Below are 9,350 nucleotides of genomic sequence, written 5' to 3'. Positions count from 1 at the left end.
ACACAGAGTTGAAATTGTGGTTGGCACAGAATCAAAGGCAAGGAATGAAATTTAACCCATCTTCTTCTGATCTCCACAGTTTACCTCTACCGTTCTCATTCCTGGATGTGACACCTGGGGCAGCCAAACTCCTGGTAGTCTAGATAGCTCCATCCATCATTTGAAATACTGGTGTCTAGAATTACTTTTCATCACCAACTCTTCTGCCTGTGCTTGCAATTAACAGCGTGGTAAGTGAGACAATAAATGATATTTCTACTTAAAATAAAAGAAAATAACTAAACTAAAATAAATGTCATTAAACAAAATTAAACTAAACTACTAATTTAAGACAACCAAAATAGCTTGGGTAGCTGTTGTGAGAAATACTCTGATGAAAACAGAATCTTATTTTCAGGTAGGTCAAGACTGATTAGCTTTATCAAAAAAAAAAAAAAAAAAAAAAAATCAACTTATTGTGTGAAGAAGAGTTTAAAAATATAAAAATTTTAAGCTAAAAATAAAATAAAATATTAATGCTTTTCTTTTCATTGTGTCAAATAAATATTTTCACAGTGCAGAAGACAGGTAGTTGTAAGACAGAACACCAAAGAACAAATGAAGAGAGGAGTGAGTGCAATCAGCTCCTGAATTGACAGGACCTTCCTGTAAGGAAAGGAATACACCAAATCCCAGAATACTTCTGCACTTATGAAGAAATTACTTCTTCATGGTATTACTACTTTCTAAGTTGTAGTAGGTTTCAAGTTTCCCTTAAAGAGATTCCAGGAAATCTGCAAGTGCCATCACAGATTTCTCTCAGCTGACCTGAATGTGTACTAGATTAGAAAATATGAATTGGGTACCTAATTACCATAAATCTCCTTCATGTTCCCACATCCCACATACATTTTTTCAATCTGGATGAAATGGTTCTCTTTTCAAAATCCTCTCTGAGAATATCAATTTAGCTGTATGTAAAGAAGCATTCATGTAAGGAATGAAAAAGGAGAGAAAGAGAGAAAGTGGAAGAGGAGAAAGAGAAATCTTCTGTGAGTCACATACAAAATGACAGAAGAAAAAAGACTCATGTCAAAGAAGTCTCCTAAAACTAACTTGCCTTGAGCTGATTATAAATAAAGAATGTTTCTATTTTCCACACCATTTTCTGAGGCCTCTCTCATTTCACCCAAGACCTGCAAATAAGTTTTGTTATTGGTTGTTGTTGGATTTTGGAGGGCTTGGATTTTCTGGGGGGGGGGTGGCAGGGTGGGGGAGGAGGGGAGGTAGTTGTTTGTAGGGAGGCTGGTGGTGTTTTGTTGTTGTTGTTACTTTGTTGGTTTTGTTTTTTGTTTTTCCTAGACTGCAATTGGGATTATAGCATCTTCTAAGTATTCATTATACTGACCATTCACAGATGTTACCTATGGTTTATGGTAGCTTTTGTGCAGGTGAGTTCCAGCTCAGGCTCCCAGGACATCAACATTACAATCTCTATGGGACCCTGGTTTCCTCATTATATCCGATAGGACCCAGACACAGCTGCTCCAGGCACTTAAACCCAGCATGGTAAGTGTTCACGCAAGGAGGACGAGAAAGACAAAAAAGTCCATTTTTATTTGAAAGACAAAGGAAAATAAGTTTCCAGAATGATTATTAATGTTTGTCCCTGTAGAATGAAAATGACAAGCATTAAAAAAACTCCTGAGTGACTGAACAGCAACAAAACACTCAACTTTCAGGAATGTAACACTCAGCTTTCACAGAATCACTGATTTCCTTTTAGACAGCAAAATGCAACTGCCTTAAGTAGGAGTAATTATGTTGGAAAATTAGTTTAGCTCACCATATTAGGAGTCTCCACTGAATAGTACAAGTGCCCCCACAGAGGATGTGGTCTGGTGGAAGAAGTGAAAGGTAGCAGGACTGCAAAAGAGGTCATCCACTTCTCATGATAATTTTCTTGTAGCATTCAATCAATAGCATTCTTGTGCTGAAGGCACAGGAATGGGATTCATATGTCTTTCCTGGGTGACCATGTGCAACCTCTGAACATTTTATGCTTTGGTTTCTCATCTCTGAATAGTGACCATTATCCAGGACTGGCCAGAACAAAACAAACAAACAAACAAACAACAACCACAATAACAACAACAAACACAATTTCAAAGAACACAAAATAATTTCTGATATTAGTAAAAATCTAGATAATCAACAGTTCCATTTTTTTAGTATTTTTAGTGATTTTTTTTGTCCCTGCATCTGCATACATCTGTTGACTTCCCTGTTGACTTTAGAATCTTTGAGCAAATTAAGCCAAATATAGAATCTGAAAGTAGATAATTTCCTACAAATTCCATGAAAGTAGGTGGCTATATAAAGAGACAGACCTGTGAAATGTGCCTTAGTAAAGGTAAAGCTGCAGTGTGTGATCCTCCTTAAGTACCAGAGAATCCACAAATAAACTGGATTTAGGGAAATATATTTTCACTAGAGATTGAATATTCCTCTGTGCCAAATTCAGCTTACAACAAGAGGAACATTTATGGGAAACCAGAATTCATTAGTATTGCTGATCGTGGAATGGTATATGTTCTTATCAGTATGGTTTTCTACAGAGCCAAGGATGGTGTGGTCTGGAGTGTCTCCATGTTCCTCCTGGTGTCCCACCCTTTGAAACAACTGGTAGCTCTGATAAGTGGATCAGTCTCAAAAGTTTAATTGACATATATTTCCAAAGAGGTGAATCTTATGGGAGAGACTGAAGTATTTACATTCATTAGTGAGACTGAATAAAAGGTTGATCCCATTCACCAATGTCTAAACAATAAGCAGCAATGCATAGTACTGGCAATAGCATTTATTTCACTGTCAAAATAATTAATCGGGAAAAAATTACGTGTATGTTAAAAGGACAAAAACTCTTAGCATAGCTCAGTGAAGTACTAAAAATCCCAGAGGTTCTAATCCAAACATTGATAACTCTGGGTCATTTTTTCTTTTTCTGCCTCTTCTTTTTTTTTTTTTCTTTTTTTTTTCTTTTTCTTCCTGGTTGCATGTAGAGAAGGAGAAGGGAAAGAAACAGAAGAAAGAAAAGAATGGCAACCTTTTATTCACAACAGTTAAAAAAAAAAATACAAAATTCTTGCTTTTACCAAAAATAAAAAATAACAGTTTAGTTTCTAGAAAAATTATAGTATCTGGGCTTGCATCCCCTACTGACTGATGTCAAATGGGACTTAGAATAATATAGGTAAAATGCTTACTATCTGACTTTGATTTTTCTACCTAAATTACTACTTTAATCTATTATAAATGTTTTCATGCTTCTTGGATAATTTTATTTCAAATAACTGTTAAAACCATGCACCAACATTAAGTCTTTTCAAAGTAGAATGAAAAAGTCACTCACTATATTACTTAATCACTTAACTGACTGTTTTTGTTTTGTTTGGTTTGGTTATTTGCTTGTTTGTTTAAATGTCTTATCCTTCAAAGTGTTTCCTCTGCCCTATTACATCAAACTAAAGGTTTATTTGGGCTATTTTCCCCACATTTTTTAATGTATGTCCTAGCGAAAAGCAGTTTCTTATACTGGGATTAAGTATAAACCTTGGATCTTAAATTTTAGTAAAATCATCAAAGCTAAATGGTGGTATAGAATGGGTATAATAATTCAAGGATATTTCATCGTCAGAAAAAATACATTAGTATTAACATCGTATGTGCAGGTTTTAGGTCAGAGCCTTAGCTAAATTACTGTAACTTCATACACCTCTTGTTTAGGCTCTGTTTAGAAGTAGATTTCACAGAGATTTGAAATTTATACTAACCCCATGTCTTTTGGTAAAGAACACATGATGCTATACAAAGTATTTACTCAAATTAATTCATGATGGTTACAGTGCTCATGAGACATGATTATGCCAGTCATTTTAAATTCTTACTAATTAAAAAATTGCAGCAACACCACCATTTATTCAGCAGGACAAATATTATATTGCTGCTCATCAGATAGCTGAAATATTCATTCTGTCCATAGCTGAAAGAACCTCTGTTGGCTGTCAGTCATACACTAGCATATATAGGATGTTGCCCCATATTTGTAGCTTTCCCATCAATATATCCTCAAAGGACTGCATGTCAGTAACCTGGTTTGCCAAGGTACATGTCCTTGGTGTTATCAGTCAGGATCACTACTGTGAGGGAATAGAAAATCAGGCATATGAACCTCTATAGAGACAAAGAAGACTGAAAAGCAGGACTCTTGTGTCTTCTTCTGGTGATTACTGTATACTTAATATGTCATTTACTGCCAGGTTTTGACTCCTTTAGGCAGAAGAGTGAACACTAGTATTTGTATTGGTTTCAGAGAAACAGTCCATATCTATTTACCCAACTCTTTTTAGCAAAGGTGTGCTATTGACTTCAGCAGAATCAGGACAAAGCTGGTTAACCTCTGATTTCTTCACTGTGCCCCTCTTAAGAGGTAAGCAATCATATTGGTCTTACTGGAGTGCCATATGACTGAAAATATATCTGCAAGAAAAACGTGATCCCTAGAAAAAAGGTATTGTATATGCATTACTATGTATACAGCATTATTTGTAAATGTTTTAGCAAGTGGGTAACTTGCTTTGGGCTTTTTCTGAATAGAAGTTTCTATATAAATGCAAATTATTTATTTCTAGTCGTAATATTTGTTTTTCAGGCAAGTTTATTTTCCCTTTGTTTCCTAGCTCTGAACACCCAACAGATCCCACTTCACCTGTATTTTATTCAAAGTTTGTTTCACTTATGCCCACAATCTCCTTGTTCTATAGAAGAAATTGCTTTCAATTACACATATATCACAGCACTTAAACATTAGTCTCACTTCCCTATGGTTAATAATTCACCTTATATTCTAACATCCGTCAACATAAAATCAGCATAACAACTTTTACGAATCCCTTTATCATCAACACATTCCAAATGCTTATACAATTCACACTACAGATTCACATAGGAACTGGCTTAATAGCCCTTAAAGTTGCTATAATGTTCACATCCTTTCAACCATAGAATTATTGCTCATGTTTTCAGACAAGACCCTTTTTAGTCATTTTATGTTATTATAACATATTTCTTTACACCCCTCAGGCTGGATCTGCATCTCAATAAAGCTGGTACAAACTGGTGTAAAATCACTGTACTTTCTGGGGTTACTTACGCTCACACCAGTGTAATTAAATTAAATGTAACTGGTCCTTAACAATACTTTGTAGGAGGAGGAGAATGGGAAGGTGGAGGAGGGAACTGATTCTCCATGAAATTTCTATAGCCTTTCACCAGGTAACAGACTTCCTCTTATTTAAATTTTATTTATATATTTATTTTTTCTTAGTGAAAACATCTTAGTCACTCACGTTTTTTCAGCCACGGGATGTCAAATAAAGTTGAAGTTATCATTTTTACCTAGAGGTTGTCATTCCTCAAGTTCACTCTCCTCATCTGAACACAGTTCAGCAATTCTAAAGTCTGACTTCCCCATCACACACACACCTCCTATTGAAGTCAATGGCAGTAGCCTGCACATCTGTCAGGATAATCAAGTCCCAAGTTTAGTATCACTATCAATTTAAGACTTAATTTTATCATTTCCATAGGCCATCTGGGCTTTTTTCCCTGTTGGAGTTTCACAGTGACTTTGTCTTCCTGTGTTTCCTATTACTTCTGTCTGAATTTCAATAATTCATTTCCTTCTGAAGGGACTGTTTTTACATACCTCACCTTTTCCTTCTCCTGCCACTAAACTTTATTCCCTCAGACCATGAAAAAGCCCTAGAAACAGCCACAAGTGAGGTGTGACAGAGAGGCTGCTGAGACTTTTCTTCCCATGTTAGTCATTGTTGAGTGATATTCGGCTGTAGATTTAATTAATGGCAGTTATTAATTCATGAATTCATATTGCATTAGCACCTAGAAGCTCTATTATGAACCCCCATTGTGCTTATTAATGTACACCCACATAACAAGCTGTTAACTTCACATTTTGGGGCATTGCATGAATAAAAATGCAATTACAACTGTGACTATATTAATGGCCTGATTCGTCTTTCTTCTACAATGTGTATATGCCACAATAGCTCAATGGGAGTTTAAAAATAAATAAATAGATAAGTAAATAAATAAATAAATAAATAAATAAATAAGACACACCACTGCATCAATATTCTAGATTTATAACTATGGTGGATCTTTGAGGATGTATTATCCTGGGATCACAGAATAACAAGACTCCACAACCTCTCTGGGCAACCTGTTCCAGTGATCCATCACACGCACAGTAAGGTGTTTCCTGGTATTCAGAGGGACTCTCCTCTGCTTCAGTTTGTGCCCATTGCCCTGTCACTGGGTGCCACTGCAAGGAGCCTGGCTCCATCCTCTTTGCACCGTCCCACCAGGTATTTATAGACATTGATAAGATTCCCCCACAGAGCTCTCTCTTTTCCTGGCTGAACGGTCCCAGCTCTCTCAGCCTTTCCTCATATGAGAGGCACTCCAGTCGCCTGACCATTTTAATTGCCCTTCACTGGACTCTATCCAGTATGTCCGTGTCTCTCCTGTACTGATGAGCTCAGAAATGGAACCCCCAAAACGCTGCTGAAGCCTGGGCTTGAACCAGAGGCCTTTAAGATCTTCAGTCTAATGCTCTCCCAGATGAGCTACTTCAGCCCAGCCCTGTGAATTAATATTCACAAAACCTGACACAACATAATCATCTTTCTGACTTTTACAATTCAGTACACCATTTGCTAAACAAAGTGCAAACATCATTCTCCCAGTATATGTGTGTCTTCCACTTTACGTGAGCCATGGTGATGGCATTCCCCAGAGGGCATGTCTCTTAAATAGAGGAGTCTATATACCCTCTGATTATTTCTCTAGATGACAGATCAATCTCCATAAAATAAATAAATAAATAGATAAATATAAAAATTAATAAAAATAAAAATAAAAATATTCACTGCATCAGGACTAAGTTCCTAACTCTTAGAAGCAACTAATTACAAATATATGTGGGCATCAAGCTCTAGCAAGTTTACATATTTCTATTTTCTTGGTTGACCAAACTTCATCTATGATTGTTTAAATTTACACAAAATTATTGAATTCATGAGGATAACTCTAAAATAATGAAAATAAGCAAGCAATAATCTCTGTTTTATACATTATTAAACAATTGGGAATCTGAATTATGTCTCAGGCCCACATTCATGTTCATGCTGGTCCCCTAGAGCTTAGGAGAATAGTGTCCTAATCATTTTGCCCTTTAAGGAGACAAAGACAGGAAGGAGAAGAGGTTGTGCCAAGCACAGTTTTAACCCCAGAAAGTCACATATAAGAGACATTGCAGGACCAACAAAATTCTGCATAATGTTTGCAATGGAGAAATTTCTTCTCTATGGTGTTGGTTAAGTGTAAAAACCTTTAATGAGGATGATGATGGTAGCTGAAATAAAAATAATTACAATGTATTTTAGTGTCCAGTTCTCTGACTGGAAATTCTTCTCTACCTGAGGAATGGCTGTTTAAAATGAACACTAAACACTACTTTGGTGCTTTAGAAAACTCCACTACACACTTCTCCGTGTATATAACCTGTATAAAGGTTTGGCCTATCTAGGTTAGATTTCAAAATGATATTTAGACACCTACACCTCACTGACTTGAAGTGGCATCTTACTGTTATTCATGCCATTGAAAAACCAGCTGTCTGGAATTTAGACTCCTCTAAGAATAATTAAGTTTCAGAAAATTTTAAGGATTGCCATGTTAAAGCGTGTAAGGTGCCTAAACCCTGTGGCAATAGAGTCTCTGAGAATAATTTAAACAAGCCCATAATGTGTAATGTATGCAATAAGTTAATGCTTATGTTCAGAAGACTGCATCTTCCAAACAAAGATTTTCGTAGGTGGACATCTTGCAAAGCTTGTCTTAAAATAACGTGTTCCTTAAGGAATAAATGGTCCAAATCATCTGAGAAACCTAGTCACAATTTATTCAGCTGGTGTTCAAGTATGTCTTTCCTTCACACTGCAGGGCATTTAGTCTGGGAAATATAGAGTAAAATATACAGATGAAAAGGCTTTCTCTTCTTTGCTTAGGAATGTTTGACAATAGTAATTTCCACTCTTTTAAGTTTGTATTCTGATTTGTTTTATGTTGGTGGAAACTGGGGATAATCTCTCTAATGAGATCTTCTGGTGTAACCATTAAGAACCTCACATTCTAATATCTAGCCAATATTTTAATACTGTGTTCTGCACTGGTCAGAAAACAACACGATCATCTGCATATCATTTCCTGACTCAAGAGCTTAGATCAGACATGCTGTTTTCAGACACTGCTTTTTTCATAGAGTCACGATATAACTGTTGTCTCACCTAGGAGCCCTGAGAGTTCCTGTTTTGCAGCAGCTGGAGGGTTTTACATCCTCTAGTGTTCATTCTTCCTCCCCTCTAGCCTCACTGTGAAAAAAAGAAATAGGATGTACACCATGTAGGCCAGAGGCATTGTGTGAGATGCTACTGACACTCCTCCATTCTCCCATCTTTTCTGCCAGACAAGTCTCTGAGATGTCTGCCACAAGATGGGAGCTGGGAAATGGACTGCAGTACTCATAAGCATACCACAGGAACCAAAATGAACTTCACCCTCCCCATCCTAATAGTTTCCGCCCTCCCCCGATTCTTTCCCCCTTTTAGCTACAGCAGGAAGCACATTAAAGAAGTACATTTAGGTCACTTCAGACCAGAACACTAAAACAAATGCTGATAGTTCAAGGTTAATAGATGCATAAAACAAAAGTAATTCCATGTCAAAGCTGAGATGACAGGTGATTTGACTTGAGACTGCCTTGCAATCACTCTTTTACACGTGCTCTGTACTGAGCCTGGCGGAAGGTGTTATGTTTCTGACATTTACTTGTCAGAAAAGTATGACAATAGAAATTGTTTCTATCTCTGCTGGTCCCAGATGTTAACCTTCTAGCTTTATTTTGTAATTGGGGTTCCACGGAGCTTTAACATTTTCTATTGATTCAATAGAAGCGATAACATTTCCAATCATAAGAACGCATTATAGAAATATCAGGCAATTCACATATCAAAATGTTTGATAGCTGGGCTCACCACATTAATTTCTGTCACCTTTGCTAGGAACCCTTTATCCTCTTTTTAATACTGAAGGACACCTGAGAGTAGTTTCTGTCACTTTTATTGTTCAATAAAGTAGACAAAAGTTTCAATTAACAACCAAGGAGCCTCTAGGAAATTGTGAATGAGAGTATATTTTATTCATTTTACAGTATTTCTTTTTTCTAATGT

General features: G+C 36.4%; 1 non-coding gene across 1 annotated transcript; it reads right to left on the bottom strand.

Moving 5' to 3' along the window:
• Positions 1–6,622: 6,622 nt before the first annotated feature.
• TRNAF-GAA lies at positions 6,623–6,696 on the bottom strand. Its single transcript has one exon. It is a non-coding gene; the product is annotated as a tRNA-Phe (tRNA).
• Positions 6,697–9,350: the final 2,654 nt, after the last annotated feature.

This window comes from Cygnus olor, chromosome Z (genome assembly GCF_009769625.2).
Source record: "Cygnus olor isolate bCygOlo1 chromosome Z, bCygOlo1.pri.v2, whole genome shotgun sequence".
Taxonomy (NCBI): Eukaryota; Metazoa; Chordata; class Aves; order Anseriformes; family Anatidae; genus Cygnus; species Cygnus olor.
The sequence above is the reverse complement of the archived record's forward strand: the minus strand, read 5'-3'. Positions and strand labels throughout refer to the sequence as shown.